Source organism: Scyliorhinus torazame, chromosome 4, assembly GCF_047496885.1.
Source record: "Scyliorhinus torazame isolate Kashiwa2021f chromosome 4, sScyTor2.1, whole genome shotgun sequence".
Taxonomy (NCBI): Eukaryota; Metazoa; Chordata; class Chondrichthyes; order Carcharhiniformes; family Scyliorhinidae; genus Scyliorhinus; species Scyliorhinus torazame.
Window position 1 is genome coordinate 321,265,348 of NC_092710.1, and position 27,383 is coordinate 321,292,730.

Below are 27,383 nucleotides of genomic sequence, written 5' to 3' on the forward strand. Positions count from 1 at the left end.
TCAATACAGTCGGTTTACTGTAGGGCACTGTTTCGACAGAGTCGGTTTACTGTCGGGGACTGTTTCAATAGAGTCGGTTAACTGTTGGACACTGTTTCAATAGAGTCGGTTAACAGTAGGACACTGTTTCAATAGAGTCGGTTTACTGTAGGGCACTGTTTCAATAGAGTCGGTTAACTGTAGGGCGCTGTTTCAATAGAGTTGGTTTACTGTAGGACACTGTTTCAATAGAGTCGGTTTACTGTAGAGCACTGTTTCAATAAAGTCGGTATAATGTAGGGCACTGTTTCAATAGAGTCGGTTTACTGTAGGGCACTGTTTCGACAGAGTCGGATTACTGTCGGGGACTGTTTCAAAAAAGTCGCTTTACTGTAGGGCACTGTTTCAATAGAGTCGGTTAACTGTAGGACACTGTTTCAATGAAGTCGGTTTACTGTAGAGCACTGTTTCAATAAAGTCGGTTTACTGTCGGGGACTGTTTCAATAGAGTCGGTTTACTGTAGGACACTGTTTCATTAGAGTCGGTTTACTGTAGGACACAGTTTCATTAGAGTCGGTTTACTGTAGGACACTGTTTCGATAGAGTCGGATTACTGCAGGGCACTGTTTCAATAGAGTTGGTTTATGGTAGGGCACTGTTCCAATAGAGTCAGTTTACTGTAGGACACTGTTTCAATAGAGTCGGTTTACTACAAGGCACTGTTTCAATAGAGTCGGTTTACTGTAGGGCACTGTTTCAATACAGTCTGTTTACTGTAGGGCACTGTTTCAATAGAGTTGGTTTACTGTAGGGCAATGTTTCAATAGCGTCGGTTAACTGGAGGGCGCTGTTTAAATACAGTCGGTTTACTGTAGGCACTGTTTCAATAGAGTCGGTTTACTGTAGGACACTGTTTTAAAAGAGTCGGTTTACTGTAGGGCACTTTTCAATAGAGTCGGTTTACTGTAGGGCACTGTTTCAATAGAGTCCGTTTACTGTAGGGCACTGTTTCAATAGAGTCGGTTTACTGTAGGAAACTGTTTCAATAGAGTCGGTTTACTGTAGAGCACTTTTTCAATAAAGTCGGTATACTGTAGGGCACTGTTTCAAGAGAGTCGATTTGCTGTAGGACAATGTTTCAATAGAGTCGGTTTACTGTAGGACACTGTTTCAATAGAGTCGGTAAACTGTAGGGCACTGTTTCAATATAGTCCGTTTACTGTAGGGAACTGTTTCGACAGTCGGTTTACTGGCGGGCACTGTTTCAATAGAGTCGGTTTACTGTAGGACACTGTTTTAAAAGAGTTTGTTAACTGTAGGACACTGTTTAAATTAAGTCGGTTTACTGTAGAGCACTGTTTCAATAAAGTCGGTATACTGTCGGGCACTGTTTCAATACAGTCGGTTTACTGTAGGGCACTGTTTCGACAGAGTCGGTTTACTGTCGGGGACTGTTTCAATAGATTCGGTTTACTGTAGGGCACTGTTTCAATAGCGTCGGTTAACTGGAGGGCGCTGTTTCAATAGAGTCGGTTTACTGTAGGACACTGTTTCAATAGAGTCGGTTTACTGTAGGACACTGTTTCAATATAGTCGGTATACTGTAGGACACTGTTTCAATAGAGTCGGTTTACTGTAGGGCACTGTTTCAATAGAGTCGGTGTACTGTAGAGCACTGTTTCAATAGAGTCGGTATACTGTAGGACACTGTTTCAATAGAGTCGGTTTACTGTAGAGCACTGTTTCAATAAAGTCGGTATACTGTCGGGCACTGTTTCAATTAAGTTGGTTTACTGTAGAGCACTGTTTCAATCAAGTCGGTATACTGTCGGGCACTGTTTCAATACAGTCGGTTTACTGTAGGGCACTGTTTCGACAGAGTCGGTTTACTGTCGGGGACTGTTTCAATAGAGTCGGTTAACTGTTGGACACTGTTTCAATAGAGTCGGTTAACAGTAGGACACTGTTTCAATAGAGTCGGTTTACTGTAGGGCACTGTTTCAATAGAGTCGGTTAACTGTAGGGCGCTGTTTCAATAGAGTTGGTTTACTGTAGGACACTGTTTCAATAGAGTCGGGTTACTGTAGAGCACTGTTTCAATAGAGTCGGTATACTGTAGAACACTGTTTCAATAGAGTCGGTTTACTGTAGAGCACTGTTTCAATAAAGTCGGTATACTGTCGGGCACTGTTTCAATTAAGTCGGTTTACTGTAGAGCACTGTTTCAATAAAGTCGGTATACTGTCGGGCACTGTTTCAATACAGTCGGTTTACTGTAGGGCACTGTTTCAATAGAGTCGGTTTACTGTAGAGCACTGTTTCAATAAAGTCGGTATACTGTCGGGCACTGTTTCAATTAAGTTGGTTTACTGTAGAGCACTGTTTCAATCAAGTCGGTATACTGTCGGGCACTGTTTCAATACAGTCGGTTTACTGTAGGGCACTGTTTCGACAGAGTCGGTTTACTGTCGGGGACTGTTTCAATAGAGTCGGTTAACTGTTGGACACTGTTTCAATAGAGTCGGTTAACAGTAGGACACTGTTTCAATAGAGTCGGTTTACTGTAGGGCACTGTTTCAATAGAGTCGGTTAACTGTAGGGCGCTGTTTCAATAGAGTTGGTTTACTGTAGGACACTGTTTCAATAGAGTCGGGTTACTGTAGGGCACTGTTTCAATAAAGTCGGTATACTGTAGGGCGCTGTTTCAATAGAGTCGGTTTACTGTAGGACACTATTCCAATAGAGTCGGTTTACTGTAGGGCACTGTTTCAATAGAGTCAGTTAACTGTAGGGCGCTGTTTGAATAGAGTCGGTTTACTGTAGGGCACTGTTTCAATACAGTCGGTTTACTGTAGAGCACTGTTTCAATAAAGTCGGTATACTGTAGGGCACTGTTTCAATAGAGTCGGTTTACTGTAGGGCACTGTTTCGACAGAGTCGGATTACTGTCGGGGACTGTTTCAAAAATGTCGATTTACTGTAGGGCACTGTTTCAATAGAGTCGGTTAACTGTAGGACACTCTTTCAATGAAGTCGGTTTACTGTAGAGCACTGTTTCAATAAAGTCGGTTTACTGTCGGGGACTGTTTCAATAGAGTCGGATTACTGCAGGGCACTGTTTCAATAGAGTTGGTTTACTGTAGGACACTGTTTCAATAGAGTCGGTTTACTACAAGGCACTGTTTAAATAGAGTCGGTTTACTGTAGGGCACTGTTTCAATACAGTCTGTTTACTGTAGGGCACTGTTTCAATAGAGTTGGTTTACTGTAGGGCACTGTTTCAATAGCGTCGGTTAACTGGAGGGCGCTGTTTCAATACAGTCGGTTTACTGTAGGCACTGTTTCAATAGAGTTGGTTTACTGTAGGGCACTGTTTCAATATAGTCCGTTTACTGTAGGGCACTGTTTTGACAGAGTCGGTTTACTGGCGGGAACTGTTTCAATAGAGTCGGTTTACTGTAGGACACTGTTTTAAAAGAGTCGGTTTACTGTAGGGCACTGTTTCAATAGAGTCGGTTTACTGTAGGACACTGTTTTAAAAGAGTCGGTTTACTGTAGGGCACTGTTTCAATAGAGTCGGTTTACTGTAGGGCACTGTTTCAATAGAGTCGGTTTACTGTAGGGCACTGTTTCAATAGAGTCGGTTTACTGTAGGAAACTGTTTCAATAGAGTCGGTTTACTGTAGAGCACTTTTTCAATAAAGTCGGTATACTGTAGGGCACTGTTTCAAGAGAGTCGATTTGCTGTAGGACAATGTTTCAATCGAGTCGGTTTACTGTAGGACACTGTTTCAATAGAGTCGGTAAACTGTAGGGCACTGTTTCAATATAGTCCGTTTACTGTAGGGAACTGTTTCGACAGTCGGTTTACTGGCGGGCACTGTTTCAATAGAGTCGGTTTACTGTAGGACACTGTTTCAATTAAGTCGGTTTACTGTAGAGCACTGTTTCAATCAAGTCGGTATACTGTCGGGCACTGTTTCAATACAGTCGGTTTACTGTAGGGCACTGTTTCGACAGAGTCGGTTTACTGTCGGGGACTGTTTCAATAGATTCGGTTTACTGTAGGGCACTGTTTCAATAGCGTCGGTTAACTGGAGGGCGCTGTTTCAATATAGTCGGTATACTGTAGGACACTGTTTCAATAGAGTCGGTTTACTGTAGGGCACTGGTTCAATAGAGTCGGTGTACTGTAGAGCACTGTTTCAATAGAGTCGGTATACTGTAGGACACTGTTTCAATCGAGTCGGTTTACTGTAGAGCACTGTTTCAATAAAGTCGGTATACTGTCGGGCACTGTTTCAATTAAGTCGGTTTACTGTAGAGCACTGTTTCAATAAAGTCGGTATACTGTCGGGCACTGTTTCAATACAGTCGGTTTACTGTAGAGCACTGTTTCAATAAAGTCGGTATACTGTCGGGCACTGTTTCAATTAAGTTGGTTTACTGTAGAGCACTGTTTCAATAAACTCGGTATACTGTCGGGCACTGTTTCAATACAGTCGGTTTACTGTCGGGCACTGTTTCGACAGAGTCGGTTTACTGTCGGGGACTGTTTCAATAGAGTCGGTTTACTGTAGGGCACTGTTTCAATCGCGTTGGTTAACTGGAGGGCGCTGTTTCAATAGAGTCGGTTTACTGTCGGGCACTGTTTCAATAGAGTCGGTTTACTGTAGGGCACTGTTTCGACAGAGTCGATTTACTGTCGGGGACTGTTTCAATACAGTCGGTTTACTGTAGGGCACTGTTTCAATAGAGTCGCTATACTGTCGGGCACTGTTTCAATACAGTCGGTTTACTGTAGGGCACTGTTTCGACAGAGTCGGTTTACTGTCGGGGACTGTTTCAATAGATTCGGTTTACTGTAGGGCACTGTTTCAATAGCGTCGGTTAACTGGAGGGCGCTGTTTCAATAGAGTCGGTTTACTGTCGGGCACTGTTTCAATAGAGTCGGTTTACTGTAGAGCACTGTTTCAATAGAGTCGGTATACTGTAGGACACTGTTTCAATAGAGTTGGTTTATGGTAGGGCACTGTTACAATTGAGTCAGTTTACTGTAGGACATTATTTCAATAGAGTCGGTTTACTGCAGGGCACTGTTCCAATAGAGTTGGTTTACTGTAGGGCACTGTTTCGACAGAGTCGATTTACTGTAGGGCACTGTTTCAATAGAGTTGGTTTATGGTAGGGCACTGTTTCAATTGAGTCAGTTTACTGTAGGACATTATTTCAATAGAGTCGGTTTACTGTAGAGCACTGCTTCAATAGAGTTGGTTTACTGTAGGGCACTGTTTCGACAGAGTCGGTTTACTGTAGGGCACTGTTTCAATAAAGTCGGTATACTGTCCGGCACTGTTTCAATACAGTCGGTTTACTGTAGGGCACTGTTTCGACAGAGTCGGTTTACTGTCTGGGACTGTTTCAATATATTCGGTTTACTATAGAGCACTGTTTCAGTAGAGTTGGTTTATGGTAGGGCACTGTTTCAATAGAGTCAGTTTACTGTCGGACATTGTTTCAATAGAGTCGGTTTACTGCAGGGCACTGTTTCGACAGAGTCGATTTACTGTAGGACACTGTTTCAATAGAGCCGGTGTACTGTAAGACACTGTTTCAATAGAGTTGGTTTACTGGAGGGCACTGTTTCAATAAAGTCGGTATACTGTCGGGCACTGTTTCAATAGAGTCGGTTTACTGTAGAGCACTGTTTCAGTAGAGTTGGTTTATGGTAGGGCACTCTTACAATAGAGTCAGTTTACTGTCGGACATTGTTTCAATAGAGTCGGTTTACTGCAGGGCACTGTTTCAATAGAGTCGGTTTACTGCAGGGCACTGTTTTAAAAGAGTTTGTTAACTGTAGGACACTGTTTCAATTAAGTCGGTTTACTGTAGAGCACTGTTTCAATCAAGTCGGTATACTGTCGGGCACTGTTTCAATACAGTCGGTTTACTGTAGGGCACTGTTTCGACAGAGTCGGTTTACTGTCGGGGACTGTTTCAATAGATTCGGTTTACTGTAGGGCACTGTTTCAATAGCGTCGGTTAACTGGAGGGCGCTGTTTCAATATAGTCGGTATACTGTAGGACACTGTTTCAATAGAGTTGGTTTACTGTAGGGCACTGGTTCAATAGAGTCGGTGTACTGTAGAGCACTGTTTCAATAGAGTCGGTATACTGTAGGACACTGTTTCAATCGAGTCGGTTTACTGTAGAGCACTGTTTCAATAAAGTCGGTATACTGTCGGGCACTGTTTCAATTAAGTCGGTTTACTGTAGAGCACTGTTTCAATAAAGTCGGTATACTGTCGGGCACTGTTTCAATACAGTCGGTTTACTGTAGGGCACTGTTCCAATAGAGTCAGTTTACTGTAGGACACTGTTTCAATAGAGTCGGTTTACTACAAGGCACTGTTTCAATAGAGTCGGTTTACTGTAGGGCACTGTTTCAATACAGTCTGTTTACTGTAGGGCACTGTTTCAATAGAGTTGGTTTACTGTAGGGCAATGTTTCAATAGCGTCGGTTAACTGGAGGGCGCTGTTTAAATACAGTCGGTTTACTGTAGGCACTGTTTCAATAGAGTTGGTTTACTGTAGGGCACTGTTTCAATATAGTCCGTTTACTGTAGGGCACTGTTTTGACAGAGTCGGTTTACTGGCGGGAACTGTTTCAATAGAGTCGGTTTACTGTAGGACACTGTTTTAAAAGAGTCGGTTTACTGTAGGGCACTTTTCAATAGAGTCGGTTTACTGTAGGGCACTGTTTCAATAGAGTCGGTTTACTGTAGGGCACTGTTTCAATAGAGTCGGTTTACTGTAGGAAACTGTTTCAATAGAGTTGGTTTACTGTAGAGCACTTTTTCAATAAAGTCGGTATACTGTAGGGCACTGTTTCAAGAGAGTCGATTTGCTGTAGGACACTGTTTCAAGAGAGTCGGTTTACTGTAGGGCACTGTTTCAATAGAGTCGGTTTACTGGAGGACACTGTTTCAATAGAGTCGGTAAACTGTAGGGCACTGTTTCAATAGAGTCGGTTTACTGTAGGACACTGTTTTAAAAGAGTTTGTTAACTGTAGGACACTGTTTAAATTAAGTCGGTTTACTGTAGAGCACTGTTTCAATAAAGTCGGTATACTGTCGGGCACTGTTTCAATACAGTCGGTTTACTGTAGGGCACTGTTTCGACAGAGTCGGTTTACTGTCGGGGACTGTTTCAATAGATTCGGTTTACTGTAGGGCACTGTTTCAATAGTGTCGGTTAACTGGAGGGCGCTGTTTCAATAGAGTCGGTTTACTGTAGGACACTGTTTCAATAGAGTCGGTTTACTGTAGGACACTGTTTCAATATAGTCGGTATACTGTAGGATACTGTTCCAATAGAGTCGGTTTACTGTAGGGCACTGTTTCAATAGAGTCGGTGTACTGTAGAGCACTGTTTCAATAGAGTCGGTTTGACAAGGTCCCTCATGGTAGACTAGTACAAAAGGTGAAGTCACACGGGATCAGGGGTGAACTGGCAAGGTGGATACAGAACTGGCTAGGCCATAGAAGGCAGAGGGTAGCAATGGAGGGATGCTTTTCTAATTGGAGGGCTGTGACCAGTGGTGTTCCACAGGGATCAGTGCTGGGACCTTTGCTCTTTGTAGTATATATAAATGATTTGGAGGAAAATGTAACTGGTCTGATTAGTAAGTTTGCAGACGACACAAAGGTTGGTGGAATTGCGGATAGCGATGAGGACTGTCTGAGGATACAGCAGGATTTAGATTGTCTGGAGACTTGGGCGGAGAGATGGCAGATGGAGTTTAACCTGGACAAATGTGAGGTAATGCATTTTGGAAGGGCTAATGCAGGTAGGGAATATACAGTGAATGGTAGAACCCTCAAGAGTATTGAAAGTCAAAGAGATCTAGGAGTACAGGTCCACAGATCACTGAAAGGGGCTACACAGGTGGAGAAGGTAGTCAAGAAGGCATACGGCATGCTTGCCTTCATTGGCCGGGGCATTGAGTATAAGAATTGGCAAGTCATGTTGCAGCTGTATAGAACCTTAGTTAGGCCACACTTGGAGTATAGTGTTCAATTCTGGTCGCCACACTACCAGAAGGATGTGGAGGCTTTAGAGAGGGTGCAGAAGAGATTTACCAGAATGTTGCCTGGTATGGAGGGCATAAGCTATGAGGAGCGATTGAATAAACTCGGTTTGTTCTCACTGGAACGAAGGAGGTTGAGGGGCGACCTGATAGAGGTATACAAAATTATGAGGGGCATAGACAGAGTGGATAGTCAGAGGCTTTTCCCCAGGGTAGAGGGGTCAATTACTAGGGGGCATAGGTTTAAGGTGAGAGGGGCAAAGTTTAGAGTAGATGTACGAGGCAAGTTTTTTACGCAGAGGGTAGTGGGTGCCTGGAACTCACTACCGGAGGAGGTAGTGGAGGCAGGGACGATAGGGACATTTAAGGGGCATCTTGACAAATATATGAATAGGATGTGAATAGAAGGATACGGACCCAGGAAGTGTAGAAGATTGTAGTTTAGTCGGGCAGTATGGTCGGCACGGGCTTGGAGGGCCGAAGGGCCTGTTCCTGTGCTGTACATTTCTTTGTTCTTTGTTCTTTGTACTGTAGGGCACTGTTTCAATAGAGTCAGTTAACTGTAGGGCGCTGTTTGAATAGAGTCGGTTTACTGTAGGGCACTGTTTCAATACAGTCGGTTTACTGGAGAGCACTGTTTCAATAAAGTCGGTATACTGTAGGGCACTGTTTCAATAGAGTCGGTTTACTGTAGGGCACTGTTTCGACAGAGTCGGATTACTGTCGGGGACTGTTTCAAAAATGTCGATTTACTGTAGGGCACTGTTTCAATAGAGTCGGTTAACTGTAGGACACTGTTTCAATGAAGTCGGTTTACTGTAGAGCACTGTTTCAATAAAGTCGGTTTACTGTCGGGGACTGTTTCAATAGAGTCGGTTTACTGTAGGACACTGTTTCATTAGAGTCGGTTTACTGTAGGACACAGTTTCATTAGAGTCGGTTTACTGTAGGACACTGTTTCGATAGAGTCGGATTACTGCAGGGCACTGTTTCAATAGAGTTGGTTTATGGTAGGGCACTGTTCCAATAGAGTCAGTTTACTGTAGGACACTGTTTCAATAGAGTCGGTTTACTACAAGGCACTGTTTAAATAGAGTCGGTTTACTGTAGGGCACTGTTTCAATACAGTCTGTTTACTGTAGGGCACTGTTTCAATAGAGTTGGTTTACTGTAGGGCACTGTTTCAATAGCGTCGGTTAACTGGAGGGCGCTGTTTCAATACAGTCGGTTTACTGTAGGCACTGTTTCAATAGAGTTGGTTTACTGTAGGGCACTGTTTCAATATAGTCCGTTTACTGTAGGGCACTGTTTTGACAGAGTCGGTTTACTGGCGGGAACTGTTTCAATAGAGTCGGTGTACTGTAGGACTCTGTTTTAAAAGAGTCGGTTTACTGTAGGGCACTGTTTCAATAGAGTCGGTTTACTGTAGGGCACTGTTTCAATAGAGTCGGTTTACTGTAGGGCACTGTTTCAATAGAGTCGGTTTACTGTAGGAAACTGTTTCAATAGAGTCGGTTTACTGTAGAGCACTTTTTCAATAAAGTCGGTATACTGTAGGGCACTGTTTCAAGAGAGTCGATTTGCTGTAGGACAATGTTTCAATAGAGTCGGTTTACTGTAGAGCACTGTTTCAATAAAGTCGGTATACTGTCGGGCACTGTTTCAATACAGTCGGTTTACTGTAGGGCACTGTTTCGACAGAGTCGGTTTACTGTCGGGGACTGTTTCAATAGATTCGGTTTACTGTAGGGCACTGTTTCAATAGCGTCGGTTAACTGGAGGGCGCTGTTTCAATAGAGTCGGTTTACTGTAGGACACTGTTTCAATAGAGTCGGTTTACTGTAGGACACTGTTTCAATATAGTCGGTATACTGTAGGACACTGTTTCAATAGAGTCGGTTTACTGTAGGGCACTGGTTCAATAGAGTCGGTGTACTGTAGAGCACTGTTTCAATAGAGTCGGTATACTGTAGGACACTGTTTCAATCGAGTCGGTTTACTGTAGAGCACTGTTTCAATAAAGTCGGTATACTGTCGGGCACTGTTTCAATTAAGTCGGTTTACTGTAGAGCACTGTTTCAATAAAGTCGGTATACTGTCGGGCACTGTTTCAATACAGTCGGTTTACTGTAGGGCACTGTTTCAATAGAGTCGGTTTACTGTAGAGCACTGTTTCAATAAAGTCGGTATACTGTCGGGCACTGTTTCAATTAAGTTGGTTTACTGTAGAGCACTGTTTCAATAAACTCGGTATACTGTCGGGCACTGTTTCAATACAGTCGGTTTACTGTCGGGCACTGTTTCGACAGAGTCGGTTTACTGTCGGGCACTGTTTCAATAGAGTCGGTTTACTGTAGGGCACTGTTTCAATCGCGTTGGTTAACTGGAGGGCGCTGTTTCAATAGAGTCGGTTTACTGTCGGGCACTGTTTCAATAGAGTCGGTTTACTGTAGGGCACTGTTTCGACAGAGTCGATTTACTGTCGGGGACTGTTTCAATACAGTCGGTTTACTGTAGGGCACTGTTTCAATAGAGTCGCTATACTGTCGGGCACTGTTTCAATACAGTCGGTTTACTGTAGGGCACTGTTTCGACAGAGTCGGTTTACTGTCGGGGACTGTTTCAATAGATTCGGTTTACTGTAGGGCACTGTTTCAATAGCGTCGGTTAACTGGAGGGCGCTGTTTCAATAGAGTCGGTTTACTGTCGGGCACTGTTTCAATAGAGTCGGTTTACTGTAGAGCACTGTTTCAATAGAGTCGGTATACTGTAGGACACTGTTTCAATAGAGTTGGTTTATGGTAGGGCACTGTTACAATTGAGTCAGTTTACTGTAGGACATTATTTCAATAGAGTCGGTTTACTGCAGGGCACTGTTCCAATAGAGTTGGTTTACTGTAGGGCACTGTTTCGACAGAGTCGATTTACTGTAGGGCACTGTTTCAATAGAGTTGGTTTATGGTAGGGCACTGTTTCAATTGAGTCAGTTTACTGTAGGACATTATTTCAATAGAGTCGGTTTACTGTAGAGCACTGCTTCAATAGAGTTGGTTTACTGTAGGGCACTGTTTCGACAGAGTCGGTTTACTGTAGGGCACTGTTTCAATAAAGTCGGTATACTGTCCGGCACTGTTTCAATACAGTCGGTTTACTGTAGGGCACTGTTTCGACAGAGTCGGTTTACTGTCTGGGACTGTTTCAATATATTCGGTTTACTATAGAGCACTGTTTCAGTAGAGTTGGTTTATGGTAGGGCACTGTTTCAATAGAGTCAGTTTACTGTCGGACATTGTTTCAATAGAATCGGTTTACTGCAGGGCACTGTTTCGACAGAGTCGATTTACTGTAGGACACTGTTTCAATAGAGCCGGTGTACTGTAAGACACTGTTTCAATAGAGTTGGTTTACTGGAGGGCACTGTTTAATAAAGTCGGTATACTGTCGGGCACTGTTTCAATAGAGTCGGTTTACTGTAGAGCACTGTTTCAGTAGAGTTGGTTTATGGTAGGGCACTCTTTCAATAGAGTCAGTTTACTGTCGGACATTGTTTCAATAGAGTCGGTTTACTGCAGGGCACTGTTTCAATAGAGTCGGTTTACTGCAGGGCACTGTTTTAAAAGAGTTTGTTAACTGTAGGACACTGTTTCAATTAAGTCGGTTTACTGTAGAGCACTGTTTCAATAAAGTCGGTATACTGTCGGGCACTGTTTCAATACAGTCGGTTTACTGTAGGGCACTGTTTCGACAGAGTCGGTTTACTGTCGGGGACTGTTTCAATAGATTCGGTTTACTGTAGGGCACTGTTTCAATAGCGTCGGTTAACTGGAGGGCGCTGTTTCAATAGAGTCGGTTTACTGTAGGACACTGTTTCAATAGAGTCGGTTTACTGTAGGACACTGTTTCAATATAGTCGGTATACTGTAGGACACTGTTTCAATAGAGTCGGTTTACTGTAGGGCACTGGTTCAATAGAGTCGGTGTACTGTAGAGCACTGTTTCAATAGAGTCGGTATACTGTAGGACACTGTTTCAATCGAGTCGGTTTACTGTAGAGCACTGTTTCAATAAAGTCGGTATACTGTCGGGCACTGTTTCAATTAAGTCGGTTTACTGTAGAGCACTGTTTCAATAAAGTCGGTATACTGTCGGGCACTGTTTCAATACAGTCGGTTTACTGTAGGGCACTGTTTCAATAGAGTCGGTTTACTGTAGAGCACTGTTTCAATAAACTCGGTATACTGTCGGGCACTGTTTCAATACAGCCGGTTTACTGTCGGGCACTGTTTCGACAGAGTCGGTTTACTGTCGGGGACTGTTTCAATAGAGTCGGTTTACTGTAGGGCACTGTTTCAATCGCGTTGGTTAACTGGAGGGCGCTGTTTCAATAGAGTCGGTTTACTGTCGAGCACTGTTTCAATAGAGTCGGTTTACTGCAGGGCACTGTTTCGACAGAGTCGATTTACTGTCGGGGACTGTTTCAATACAGTCGGTTTACTGTAGGGCACTGTTTCAATAGAGTCGGTATACTGTCGGGCACTGTTTCAATACAGTCGGTTTACTGTAGGGCACTGTTTCGACAGAGTCGGTTTACTGTCGGGGACTGTTTCAATAGATTCGGTTTACTGTAGGGCACTGTTTCAATAGCGTCGGTTAACTGGAGGGCGCTGTTTCAATAGAGTCGGTTTACTGTCGGGCACTGTTTCAATAGAGTCGATTTACTGTAGAGCACTGTTTCAATAGAGTCGGTATACTGTAGGACACTGTTTCAATAGAGTTGGTTTATGGTAGGGCACTGTTACAATTGAGTCAGTTTACTGTAGGACATTATTTCAATAGAGTCGGTTTACTGCAGGGCACTGTTCCAATAGAGTTGGTTTACTGTAGGGCACTGTTTCGACAGAGTCGATTTACTGTAGGGCACTGTTTCAATACAGTCGGTTTACTGTAGGGCACTGTTTCGACAGAGTCGGTTTACTGTCTGGGACTGTTTCAATATATTCGGTTTACTATAGAGCACTGTTTCAGTAGAGTTGGTTTATGGTAGGGCACTGTTTCAATAGAGTCAGTTTACTGTCGGACATTGTTTCAATAGAGTCGGTTTACTGCAGGGCACTGTTTCGACAGAGTCGATTTACTGTAGGACACTGTTTCAATAGAGCCGGTGTACTGTAAGACACTGTTTCAATAGAGTTGGTTTACTGGAGGGCACTGTTTCAATAAAGTCGGTATACTGTCGGGCACTGATTCAATAGAGTCGGTTTACTGTAGAGCACTGTTTCAGTAGAGTTGGTTTATGGTAGGGCACTCTTTCAATAGAGTCAGTTTACTGTCGGACATTGTTTCAATAGAGTCGGTTTACTGCAGGGCACTGTTTCAATAGAGTCGGTTTACTGCAGGGCACAGTTTTAAAAGAGTTTGTTAACTGTAGGACACTGTTTCAATTAAGTCGGTTTACTGTAGAGCACTGTTTCAATAAAGTCGGTATACTGTCGGGCACTGTTTCAATACAGTCGGTTTACTGTAGGGCACTGTTTCGACAGAGTCGGTTTACTGTCGGGGACTGTTTCAATAGATTCGGTTTACTGTAGGGCACTGTTTCAATAGCGTCGGTTAACTGGAGGGCGCTGTTTCAATAGAGTCGGTTTACTGTAGGACACTGTTTCAATAGAGTCGGTTTACTGTAGGACACTGTTTCAATATAGTCGGTATACTGTAGGACACTGTTTCAATAGAGTCGGTTTACTGTAGGGCACTGGTTCAATAGAGTCGGTGTACTGTAGAGCACTGTTTCAATAGAGTCGGTATACTGTAGGACACTGTTTCAATCGAGTCGGTTTACTGTAGAACACTGTTTCAATAAAGTCGGTATACTGTCGGGCACTGTTTCAATTAAGTCGGTTTACTGTAGAGCACTGTTTCAATAAAGTCGGTATACTGTCGGGCACTGTTTCAATACAGTCGGTTTACTGTAGGGCACTGTTTCAATAGAGTCGGTTTACTGTAGAGCACTGTTTCAATAAAGTCGGTATACTGTCGGGCACTGTTTCAATTAAGTTGGTTTACTGTAGAGCACTGTTTCAATAAACTCGGTATACTGTCGGGCACTGTTTCAATACAGTCGGTTTACTGTCGGGCACTGTTTCGACAGAGTCGGTTTACTGTCGGGGACTGTTTCAATAGAGTCGGTTTACTGTAGGGCACTGTTTCAATCGCGTTGGTTAACTGGAGGGCGCTGTTTCAATAGAGTCGGTTTACTGTCGGGCACTGTTTCAATAGAGTCGGTTTACTGCAGGGCACTGTTTCGACAGAGTCGATTTACTGTCGGGGACTGTTTCAATACAGTCGGTTTACTGTAGGGCACTGTTTCAATAGAGTCGGTATACTGTCGGGCACTGTTTCAATACAGTCGGTTTACTGTAGGGCACTGTTTCGACAGAGTCGGTTTACTGTCGGGGACTGTTTCAATAGATTCGGTGTACTGTAGGGCACTGTTTCAATAGCGTCGGTTAACTGGAGGGCGCTGTTTCAATAGAGTCGGTTTACTGTCGGGCACTGTTTCAATAGAGTCGGTTTACTGTAGAGCACTGTTTCAATAGAGTCGGTATACTGTAGGGCACTGTTTCGACAGAGTCGATTTACTGTAGGGCACTGTTTCAATAGAGTTGGTTTATGGTAGGGCACTGTTTCAATTGAGTCAGTTTACTGTAGGACATTATTTCAATAGAGTCGGTTTACTGTAGAGCACTGCTTCAATAGAGTTGGTTTACTGTAGGGCACTGTTTCGACAGAGTCGGTTTACTGTAGGGCACTGTTTCAATAAAGTCGGTATACTGTCCGGCACTGTTTCAATACAGTCGGTTTACTGTAGGGCACTGTTTCGACAGAGTCGGTTTACTGTCGGGGACTGTTTCAATATATTCGGTTTACTATAGAGCACTGTTTCAGTAGAGTTGGTTTATGGTAGGGCACTGTTTCAATAGAGTCAGTTTACTGTCGGACATTGTTTCAATAGAGTCGGTTTACTGCAGAGCACTGTTTCGACAGAGTCGATTTACTGTAGGACACTGTTTCAATAGAGCCGGTCTACTGTAAGACACTGTTTCAATAGAGTTGGTTTACTGGAGGGCACTGTTTCAATAAAGTCGGTATACTGTCGGGCACTGTTTCAATAGAGTCGGTTTACTGTAGAGCACTGTTTCAGTAGAGTTGGTTTATGGTAGGGCACTCTTTCAATAGAGTCAGTTTACTGTCGGACATTGTTTCAATAGAGTCGGTTTACTGCAGGGCACTGTTTCAATAGAGTCGGTTTACTGCAGGGCACTGTTCCAATAGAGTCGGTTTACTGTAGGGCACTGTTTCGACAGAGTCGGTTTACTGTCGGGGACTGTTTCAATATATTCGGTTTACTATAGAGCACTGTTTCAGTAGAGTTGGTTTATGGTAGGGCACTGTTTCAATAGAGTCAGTTTACTGTCGGACATTGTTTCAATAGAGTCGGTTTACTGGAGGGCACTGTTTCGACAGAGTCGATTTACTGTAGGGCACTGTTTCAATAGAGTTGATTTACTGTAGGACATTATTTCAATAGAGTCGGTTTACTGTAGAGCACTGCTTCAATAGAGTTGGTTTACTGTAGGGCACTGTTTCGACAGAGTCGGTTTACTGTAGGACATTATTTCAATAGAGTCGGTTTACTGTAGAGCACTGTTTCAATAGAGCCGGTTTACTGTAGGACATTATTTCAATAGAGTCGGTTTACTGTAGAGCACTGCTTCAATAGAGTTGGTTTACTGTAGGGCACTGTTTCGACAGAGTCGGTTTAATGTAGGGCACTGTTTCAATAAAGTCGGTATACTGTCCGGCACTGTTTCAATACAGTCGGTTTACTGTAGGGCACTGTTTCGACAGAGTCGGTTTACTGTCGGGGACTGTTTCAATATATTCGGTTTACTGTAGAGCACTGTTTCAGTAGAGTTGGTTTATGGTAGGGCACTGTTTCAATAGAGTCAGTTTACTGTCGGACATTGTTTCAATAGTGTCGGTTTACTGTAGGCCACTGTTTCGACAGAGTCGATTTACTGTAGGACACTGTTTCAATAGAGCCGGTGTACTGTAAGACACTGTTTCAATAGAGTTGGTTTACTGGAGGGCACTGTTTCAATAAAGTCGGTATACTGTAGGGCACTGTTTCAATAGAGTCGGTTTACTGTAGAGCACTGTTTCAGTAGAGTTGGTTTATGGTAGGGCACTCTTTCAATAGAGTCAGTTTACTGTCGGACATTGTTTCAATAGAGTCGGTTTACTGCAGGGCACTGTTTCAATAGAGTTGGTTTACTGTAGGGCACTGTTTGGACAGAGTCGATTTACTGCAGGGCACTGTTTCAATAGAGTTGGTTAATGGTAGCGCACTGTTTCAATAGAGTTGGTTTACTGTAGGGCACTGTTTTAATATAGTCCGTTTACTGTAGGGTACTGTTTCGACAGATTCGGTTTACTGGCAGGGACTGTTTCAATAGAGTCGGTTTACTGTAGGACACTGTTTTAAAAGAGTCGATTAACTGGAGGACACTGTTTCAATAAAGTCGGTTTACTGTAGAGCACTGTTTCAATAAAGTCGGTATACTGTCGGGCACTGTTTCAATACAGTCGGTTTACTGTCGGGCACTGTTTCGATAGAGTCGGTTTACTGTAGGACACTGTTTCGATAGAGTCGGTTTACTGTAGAGCACTATTTCAATAGAGTCAGTTTATCGTAGGGCACTGTTTAAATAGAGTCGGTTTACTGTAGGGCACTGTTTCGACAGAGTCGGTTTACTGCAGGGCACTGTTTCAATAGAGTTGGTTAATGGTAGCGCACTGTTTCAATAGAGTTGGTTAATGGTAGCGCACTGTTTCAATAGAGTCAGTTTACTGCAGGGCACTGTTTCAATAAAGCCGGTTTACTGCAGGGCACTGTTTCAATAGAGTTGGTTTATGGTAGGGCACTGTTTCAATAGAGACGGTTTACTGTAGGGCACTGTTTTAATAGAGTCGGTTTACTGTAGGGCACTGTTTTCATAGAGTCGGTTTACTGTAGGGCACTGTTTTAATAGAGACGGTTTACTGTAGGGCACTGTTTTAATAGAGACGGTTTACTGTAGGGCACTGTTTTAATAGAGTCGGTTTACTGTAGGGCACTGTTTCAATACAGTCGGTTTACTGTAGGGCACTGTTTCAATAGAGTTGGTTTACTGTAGGGCACTGTTTCAATAGCGTCAGTTAACTGTAGGGCACTGTTTCAATAGAGACGGTTTACTGTAGGGCACTGTTTTAATAGAGTCGGTTTACTGTAGGGCACTGTTTCAATACAGTCGGTTTACTGTAGGGCACTGTTTCAATAGAGTTGGTTTACTGTAGGGCACTGTTTCAATAGCGTCAGTTAACTGTAGGGCACTGTTTCAATAGAGACGGTTTACTGGAGGACACTGTTTCAATAGAGTCGGTTTACTGTAGGACACTGTTTCAATAGAGTTGATTTACTGTAGGGCACTGTTTCAATATAGTCCGTTTACTGTAGGGCACTGATTCAATAGAGTCGGTTCACTGTAGGACACTTTCAATAGAGTCGGTTTTCTATAGAGCACTGTTTCAATAAAGTCGGTATACTGTGGGGCACTGTTTCAATAGAGTCGGTATACTGTAGGGCACTGTTTCAATAGAGTCGGTTTACTGTAGAGCACTGTTTCAATAGAGTCCGTTTACTGTAGGGCACTGTTTCAATAGAGTCGGTTTACTGTAGGGCACTGTTTCAATAGAGGCAGTTTACTGTAGGACACTGTTTCAATAGAGTCGGTTTACTGTAGGGCACTGTTTCAATAGAGGCGGTTTACTGTAGGGCACTGTTTCAATAGAGGCGGTTTACTGTAGGACACTGTTTCAATAGAGTCGGTTTACTGTAGGGCACTGATTCAATAGAGTCGGTTTACTGTAGGGCACTGTTTCAATAGAGTCGGTTTACTGTAGGGCACTGTTCCAATAGAGTCGGTTTACTGTAGGGCACTATTTCAATAGAGTCACTTTACTGTCGGGCACTGTTTCAATAGAGTCGGTTTACTGTAGGGCACTGTTTCGACAGAGTCGGTTTACTGTCGGGGACTGTTTCAAAAAAGTCGGTTTACTGTAGGGCACTGTTTCAATAGAGTTGGTTTACTGTAGGGTACTGTTTCAATAGAGTCCGTTAACTGTAGGGCGTTGTTTCAATAGAGTCGGTTTACTGTAGGGCACTGTTTCAATAGAGTCGATTTACTGTAGGACACTGTTTCAATAGAGTCGGTTTACTGTAGGACACTTTCAATAGAGTCGGTTGTCTATAGAGCACTGTTTCAATAAAGTCGGTATACTGTGGGGCAATGTTTCAATCGAGTCCGTTTACTGTCGGGCACTGTTTCAATAGAGTCGGTTTACTGTCGGGCACTGTTTCAATAGAGTCGGTTTACTGTAGGGCACTGTTTCAATAGAGTCGGTTTACTGTAGAGCACTGTTTCAATAGAGTCTGTTTACTGTAGGGCACTGTTTCAATAGAGTTGGTTTATGGTAGGGCACTGTTTCAATAGAGACGGTTTACTGTAGGGCACTGTTTTAATAGAGTCGGTTTACTGTAGGGCACTGTTTCAATACAGTCGGTTTACTGTAGGGCACTGTTTCAATAGAGTTGGTTTACTGTATGTTGAAAATTACCATAATTTTTTAGGCATGTTGAAAAGTCAATGATGGCTCAGCTAATAACTTTCTCTGGGTGACCGCATTGTTAATACCGCAAACCAAACGATCGCGTAACATTTCTGACAAGGTCTCACCATAGTCACAGTACTCCGCAATACTGCGTAGCCTGGATAGAAAGTCGGCAAGGGATTCTCCTAGGGTCCTCTCAGCGGTATTAAACCGGTAATGTTGGACTATCGTGGGCGGGGTTGGGTTAAAATGTTGCCCCACTAAATTCACAAGTTCATCAAACGTTTTGGTGTCCGGCGCAGCTGGGTACGTAAGGCACCTAATCACCCCAAACGTATGCAGGCCGCAGGCGGTGAGCAATATGACCACCTGGCGCTCGTTTTCGGTGATATTGTTTGCCCGGAAATAGTAATGCCTCCGTTGTGCATCTATATAAAGAGTAAGATTTCAGTGAGGAGAGCGGTGTATAATGAGTGAGATTTCAGTGAGGAGAGTGTTGTATAAAGAGTGAGATTTCAGTGAGGAGAGCGGTGTATAAAGAGTGCGATTTCTGTAAGGAGAGCGGTGTATAATGAGTGAGATTTCAGTGAGGAGAGTGATGTATAAAGAGTGAGATTGCAGTGAGGAGAGCGGTGTATAAAGAGTGAGATTTAAGAGAGGAGAGCAGAGTATAAAGAGTGAGATTTCAGTGAGGAGAGCGGTGTATAAAGAGCGAGATTTCAGTGAGGAGAGCGGTGTATGAAGAGCGAGATTTCTGTGAGGCGAGCGGTGTATAAAGAGCGAGATTTCAGTGAGGAGAGCGGTGTACATAGAGTGAGATTTTAGTGAGGAGAGCGGTGTATAAAGAGTGAGATTTCAGTGAGGAGAGCGGTATACATATAGCGAGATTTTAGTGAGGAGAGCGGTGTATAAAGAGTGAGATTTCAGTGAGGAGAACGGTGTACATATAGCGAGATTTTAGTGAGGAGAGCGGTGTATAAAGAGTGAGATTTCAGTGAGGAGAGCGGTGTATAAAGAGTGAGATTTCAGTGAGGAGAGCGGTGTACATATAGCGAGATTTTAGTGAGGAGAGCGGTGTATAAAGAGTGAGATTTTAGTGAGGAGAGCGGTGTATATAGAGTGAGATTTCAGTGAGGCAAGAGGTGTATAAAGTGTGAGATTTCAGTGAGGAGAGTGGTGTATAAAGAGCGAGATTTCAACGAGGGGAGCGCTGTGTAAAGAGTGAGATTTCAGTGAGGAGAGCTGTGTATAAAGAGTGAGATTTCAGTAAGGCGAGCGGTGTATAAAGAGTGAGATTTCAGTGAGGAGAGCGGTGTATAAAGAGCGAGATTTCAATGAGGAGAGAGGTTTATAAAGAGTGAGATTTCAGTGAGGAGAGCGGAGTATAAAGAGTGAGATTTCAGTGAGGGGAGCGGTGTTTAAAGATTGAGATTTCAGGGAGGAGAGCTGTGGAAAGAGTGAGATTTCAGTGAGGAGAGCGGTGTATAAAGAGTGAGATTTCAGTGAGGAGAGAGGTATATAAAGAGCAAGAGTTCAGTAAGTAGAGCGGTGTGTAAAGAGCGAGATTCCAGTGAGGAGAGTGGTATAACCAGTACGAGATTTCAGTGTGGAGAGCGGTGTATAAAGTGTGAGATTTCTGTCAGGAGATCGGTGGAAAAGAGTGAGATTTCTGTGAGGAGAGCGGTGTATAAAGAGTGAGATTTCAGTGAGGAGAGAGGTGTATGAAGAGAGAGATTTCAGAGAGGAGAGCGGTGTATAAAGAGTGAGATTTCAGTGAGGCAAGAGGTGTACAAAGAGTGAGATTTCAGTGAGGAGAGCGGTGTATAAAGAGTGAGATTTCAGTGAGGAGAGAGGTATATAAAGAGCAAGAGTTCAGGAAGTATAGCGGTGTATAAAGTGTGAGATTTCTGTCAGGAGATCGGTGGAAAAGAGTGAGATTTCTGTGAGGAGAGCGGTGTATAAAGAGTGAGATTTCAGTGAGCAGAGAGGTGTATGAAGAGAGAGATTTCAGAGAGGAGAGCGGTGTATAAAGGGTGAGATTTCAGTGAGGCAAGAGGTGTACAAAGAGTGAGATTTCAGTGAGGAGAGCGGTGTATAAAGAGTGAGATTTCAGTGAGGAGAGCGGTGTATAAAGAGTGAGATTTCAGTGAGGAGAGCGGTGTTTAAAGATTGAGATTTCAGGGAGGAGAGCTGTGGAAAGAGTGAGATTTCAGTGAGGAGAGCGGTGTATAAAGAGTGAGATTTCAGTGAGGAGAGCGGTGTACATATAGCGAGATTTTAGTGAGGAGAGCGGTGTATAAAGAGTGAGATTTTAGTGAGGAGAGCGGTGTATATAGAGTGAGATTTCAGTGAGGCAAGAGGTGTATAAAGTGTGAGATTTCAGTGAGGAGAGCGGTGTATAAAGAGCGAGATTTCAACGAGGGGAGCGCTGTGTAAAGAGTGAGATTTCAGTGAGGAGAGCTGTGTATAAAGAGTGAGATTTCAGTAAGGCGAGCGGTGTATAAAGAGTGAGATTTCAGTGAGGAGAGCGGTGTATAAAGAGCGAGATTTCAATGAGGAGAGAGGTTTATAAAGAGTGAGATTTCAGTGAGGAGAGCGGTGTATAAAGAGTGAGATTTCAGTGAGGGGAGCGGTGTTTAAAGATTGAGATTTCAGGGAGGAGAGCTGTGGAAAGAGTGAGATTTCAGTGAGGAGAGCGGTTTATAAAGAGTGAGATTTCAGTGAGGAGAGAGGTATATAAAGAGCAAGAGTTCAGTAAGTAGAGCGGTGTGTAAAGAGCGAGATTCCAGTGAGGAGAGTGGTATAACTAGTACGAGATTTCAGTGTGGAGAGCGGTGTATAAAGTGTGAGATTTCTGTCAGGAGATCGGTGGAAAAGAGTGAGATTTCTGTGAGGAGAGCGGTGTATAAAGAGTGAGATTTCAGTGAGGAGAGAGTTGTATGAAGAGAGAGATTTCAGAGAGGAGAGCGGTGTATAAAGAGTGAGATTTCAGTGAGGCAAGAGGTGTACAAAGAGTGAGATTTCAGTGAGGAGAGCGGTGTATAAAGAGTGAGATTTCAGTGAGGAGAGAGGTATATAAAGAGCAAGAGTTCAGTAAGTAGAGCGGTGTATAAAGTGTGAGATTTCTGTCAGGAGATCGGTGGAAAAGAGTGAGATTTCTGTGAGGAGAGCGGTGTATAAAGAGTGAGATTTCAGTGAGCAGAGAGGTGTATGAAGAGAGAGATTTCAGAGAGGAGAGCGGTGTATAAAGAGTGAGATTTCAGTGAGGCAAGAGGTGTACAAAGAGTGAGATTTCAGTGAGGAGAGCGGTGTATAAAGAGTGAGATTTCAGTGAGGAGAGCGGTGTATAAAGAGTGAGATTTCAGTGAGGAGATCGGTGTGTAAAGAGTGAGATTTCAGTGAGGAGAGCGGTGTGTAAAGAGTGAGATTTCAGTGAGGAGAGCGGTGTTTAAAGATTGAGATTTCAGGGAGGAGAGCTGTGGAAAGAGTGAGATTTCAGTGAGGAGAGCGGTGTATAAAGAGTGAGATTTCAGTGAGGAGAGTGGTGTATAAAGAGCAAGAGTTCAGTAAGTAGAGCGGTGTATAAAGAGCGAGATTCCAGTGAGGAGAGCGGTGTATAAAGAGAGAGATTCCAGTGAGGCAAGCGATGTATAAAGAGTGAGATTTCAGTGAGGAGAGTGGTATAACCAGTACGAGATTTCAGTGAGGAGAGCGGTGTATCAAGTGTGAGATTTCTGTGAGGAGATCGGTGGAAAAGAGTGAGATTTCAGTGAGGAGACCGGTGTATAAAGAGTGAGATTTCAGTGAGGAGAGCGGTGTATAAAGAGTGAGATTTCAGTGAGGAGAGAGGTGTATGAAGAGTGAGATTTCAGAGAGGAGAGCGGTGTATAAAGAGTGAGATTTCAGTGAGGAGAGTGGTGTATAAAGAGTGAGATTTCAGTGAGGCAAGAGGTGTACAAAGAGTGAGATTTCAGTGAGGAGAGCGGTGTATAAAGAGTGAGATTTCAGTGAGGAGAGAGGTATATAAAGAGCAAGAGTTCAATAAGTAGAGCGGTGTATAAAGTGTGAGATTTCTGTCAGGAGATCGGTGGAAAAGAGTGAGATTTCTGTGAGGAGAGCGGTGTATAAAGAGTGAGATTTCAGTGAGGAGAGAGGTGTATGAAGAGAGAGATTTCAGAGAGGAGAGCGGTGTATAAAGAGTGAGATTTCAGTGAGGCAAGAGGTGTACAAAGAGTGAGATTTCAGTGAGGAGAGCGGTGTATAAAGAGTGAGATTTCAGTGAGGAGAGCGGTGTATAAAGAGTGAGATTTCAGTGAGGAGATCGGTGTGTAAAGAGTGAGATTTCAGTGAGGAGAGCGGTGTGTAAAGAGTGAGATTTCAGTGAGGAGAGCGGTGTTTAAGGATTGAGGTTTCAGGGAGGAGAGCTGTGGAAAGAGTGAGATTTCAGTGAGGAGAGCGGTGTATAAAGAGTGAGATTTCAGTGAGGAGAGTGGTGTATCAAGAGAAAGAGTTCAGTAAGTAGAGCGGTGTATAAAGAGCGAGATTCCAGTGAGGAGAGCGGTGTATAAAGAGAGAGATTCCAGTGAGGCAAGCGATGTATAAAGAGTGAGATTTCAGTGAGGAGAGTGGTATAACCAGTACGAGATTTCAGTGAGGAGAGCGGTGTATCAAGTGTGAGATTTCTGTGAGGAGATCGGTGGAAAAGAGTGAGATTTCAGTGAGGAGACCGGTGTATAAAGAGTGAGATTTCAGTGAGGAGAGCGGTGTATAAAGAGTGAGATTTCAGTGAGGAGAGAGGTGTATGAAGAGTGAGATTTCAGAGAGGAGAGCGGTGTATAAAGAGTGAGATTTCAGTGAGGAGAGTGGTGTATAAAGAGAGAGATTTCAGTGAGGCAAGTGGTGTCCAAAGAGTGAGATTTCAGTGAGGAGAGCGATGTATAAAGAGTGGGATTTCAGTGAGGAGAGCGGTGTATAAAGTGTGAGATTTCAGTGAGGAGATCGGTGTGTAAAGAGTGAGATTTCAGTGAGGAGAGCGGTGTGTAAAGAGTGAGGTTTCAGTGAGGAGAGCAGTGTATAATGAGCGAGATTTCAGTGAGGAAAGCGGTGTATAAAGAGTGAGATTTCAGTGAGGAGCGGTGTATAAAGAGTGAGATTTCAATGAGGAGAGAGGAGTACAAAGAGTGAGATTTCAGTGAGGAGAGTGGTGTATAAAGAGCGAGATTTCAGTGAGGAGAGCAGTGTATAATGAGTGAGATTTCAGTGAGGAGAGCGGTGTATAAAGAGCGAGATTTCAGTGAGGAGAGCAGTGTATAATGAGTGAGATTTCAGTGAGGAGAGCGGTGTATAAAGAGTGAGATTTCAATGAGGAGAGAGGAGTACAAAGAGTGAGATTTCAGTGAGGAGAGTGGTGTATAAAGAGCGAGATTTCAGTGAGGAGAGCAGTGTATAATGAGTGAGATTTCAGTGAGGAGAGCGGTGTATAAAGAGCGAGATTTCAGTGAGGAGAGCAGTGTATAAAGAGTGAGATTTCAGTGAGGAGAGTGGTGTATAAAGAGAGAGATTTCAGTGAGGCAAGTGGTGTCCAAAGAGTGAGATTTCAGTGAGGAGAACATTGTATAAAGAGTGAGATTTCAGTGAGGAGAGCGGTGTATAAAGTGTGAGATTTCAGTGAGGAGATCGGTGTGTAAAGAGTAAGATTTCAGTGAGGAGAGCGGTGTGTAAAGAGTGAGGTTTCAGTGAGGAGAGCAGTGTATAATGAGCGAGATTTCAGTGAGGAAAGCGGTGTATAAAGAGTGAGATTTCAGTGAGGAGCGGTGTATAAAGAGTGAGATTTCAATGAGGAGAGAGGAGTACAAAGAGTGAGATTTCAGTGAGGAGAGTGGTGTATAAAGAGCGAGATTTCAGTGAGGAGAGCAGTGTATAATGAGTGAGATTTCAGTGAGGAGAGCGGTGTATAAAGAGCGAGATTTCAGTGAGGAGAGCAGTGTATAAATGAGTGAGATTTCAGTGAGGAGAGCGGTGTATAAAGAGTGAGATTTCAATGAGGAGAGAGGAGTACAAAGAGTGAGATTTCAGTGAGGAGAGTGGTGTATAAAGAGCGAGATTTCAGTGAGGAGAGCAGTGTATAATGAGTGAGATTTCAGTGAGGAGAGCGGTGTATAAAGAGCGAGATTTCAGTGAGGAGAGCAGTGTATAATGAGTGAGATTTCAGTGAGGAGAGCGGTGTATAAAGAGTGAGATTTCAGTGAGGCAAGCAGTGTATAAAGAGTGAGGTTTCAGTGAGGAGAGCGGTTTTAAAGAGTGAGATTTCAGAGAGGAGAGCAGTGTATAAAGAGTGAGATTTCAGTGAGAAGAGCGGTGTATAAAGAGTGATATTTCAGTGAGGAGTGCGGTGTATAAAGAGTGAGATTGCAGTGAGGCAAGAGGTGTACAAAGAGTGAGATTTCTGTGAGGAGAGCGGTGTATAAAGAGCGAGATTTCAGTGAGGAGAGCGGTGTATAAAGAGTGAGATTTCAGTGAGGCAAGCGGTATATAAGGAGTGAGATTTCAGTGAGGAGAGCGGTTTTAAAGAGTGAGATTTCAGAGAAGAGAGCGGTGTATAAAGAGCGAGATTTCAGTGAGGAGAGCAGTGTATAAAGAGTGAGATTTCAGTGAGGAGAGCGGTGTATAAAGAGTGAGATTTCAGTGAGGAGAGCTGTGTATAAAGAGTGAAATATCAGTGAGGAGAGCGGTGTATAAAGAGTGAGATTGCAGTGAGGCAAGAGGTGTACAAAGAGTGAGATTTCAGTGAGGAGAGCGGTGTACAAAGAGCGAGATTTCAGTGAGTAGAGCGGTGTATAAAGAGTGAGATTTCGGTGAGGAGAGCGGTGTATAAAGAGTCAGATTTCAGTGAGGAGAGCAGTGTGTAAAGAGTGAGATTTCAGTGAGGAGAGCGGTGTGTAAAGAGTGAGATTTCAGTGAGGAGAGCTGTGTATAAAGAGTGCGATTTAAGAGAGGAGAGCAGAGTATAAAGAGTGAGATTTCAGTGAGGAGAGTGGTGTATAAAGAGAGAGAGATTTCAGTGAGGAGAGCGGTGTATGAAGAGCGAGATTTCTGTGCGGCGAGCAGTGTATAAAGAGCGAGATTTCAGTGAGGAGAGCGGTGTACATAAAGCGAGATTTTAGTGAGGAGAGCGGTGTATAAAGAGCGAGATTTCAGTGAGCAGAGCGGTGTATGAAGAGCGAGATTTCTGTGAGCCGAGCGGTGTATAAAGAGTGAGATTTCAGTGAGGAGAGCGGTGTGTAAAGAGCGGGATTTCAATGAGGGGAGCGGTGTATAAAGAGTGAGATTTCAGTGAGGAGAGCGGTGTATAATGAGTGAGATTTCAGTGAGGAGCAGTGTATAAAGAGTGAGATTTCAGTGAGGAGAGCTGTGTATAAAGAGTGAGATTTAAGAGAGGAGAGCAGAGTATAAAGAGTGAGATTTCAGTGAGGAGAGCGGTGTATAAAGAGCGAGATTTCAGTGAGGAGAGCGGTGTATAAAGAGCGAGATTTCAGTGAGGAGAGCAGTGTACATAGAGCGAGATTTTAGTGAGGAGAGCGGTGTATAAAGAGTGAGATTTCAGTGAGGAGAGCAGTGTATAATGAGTGAGATTTCAGTGAGGAGAGCGGTGTATAAAGAGCGAGATTTCAGTGAGGAGAGCAGTGTATAATGAGTGAGATTTCAGTGAGGAGAGCGGTGTATAGAGTGAGATTTCAGTGAGGCAAGCAGTGTATAAAGAGTGAGGTTTCAGTGAGGAGAGCGGTTTTAAAGAGTGAGATTTCAGAGAGGAGAGCAGTGTATAAAGAGTGAGATTTCAGTGAGGAGAGCGGTGTATAAAGAGTGATATTTCAGTGAGGAGAGCGGTGTATAAAGAGTGAGATTGCAGTGAGGAGATCGGTGGAAAAGAGTGAGATTTCAGTGAGGAGACCGGTGTATAAAGAGTGAGATTTCAATGAGGAGAGCGGTGTATAAAGAGTGAGATTTCAGTGAGGAGAGTGGTATAACCAGTACGAGATTTCAGTGAGGAGAGCGGTGTATCAAGTGTGAGATTTCTGTGAGGAGATCGGTGGATAAGAGTGAGATTTCAGTGAGGAGAGCGGTGTATAAAGAGTGAGATTTCAGTGAGGAGAGAGGTGTATGAAGAGTGAGATTTCAGAGAGGAGAGCGGTGTATAAAGAGTGAGATTTCAGTGAGGAGAGTGGTGTATAAAGAGTGAGATTTCAGTGAGGAGAGTGGTATAACCAGTACGAGATTTCAGTGAGGAGAGCGGTGTATCAAGTGTGAGATTTCTGTGAGGAGATCGGTGTATAAAGAGTGAGATTTCAGTGAGGAGAGCGGTGTATAAAGAGTGAGATTTCAGTGAGGAGAGAGGTGTATGAAGAGTGAGATTTCAGAGAGGAGAGCGGTGTATAAAGAGTGAGATTTCAGTGAGGAGAGTGGTGTATAAAGAGAGAGATTTCAGTGAGGCAAGTGGTGTCCAAAGAGTGAGATTTCAGTGAGGAGAGCGATGTATAAAGAGTGAGATTTCAGTGAGGAGAGCGGTGTATAAAGTGTGAGATTTCAGTGAGGAGATCGGTGTGTA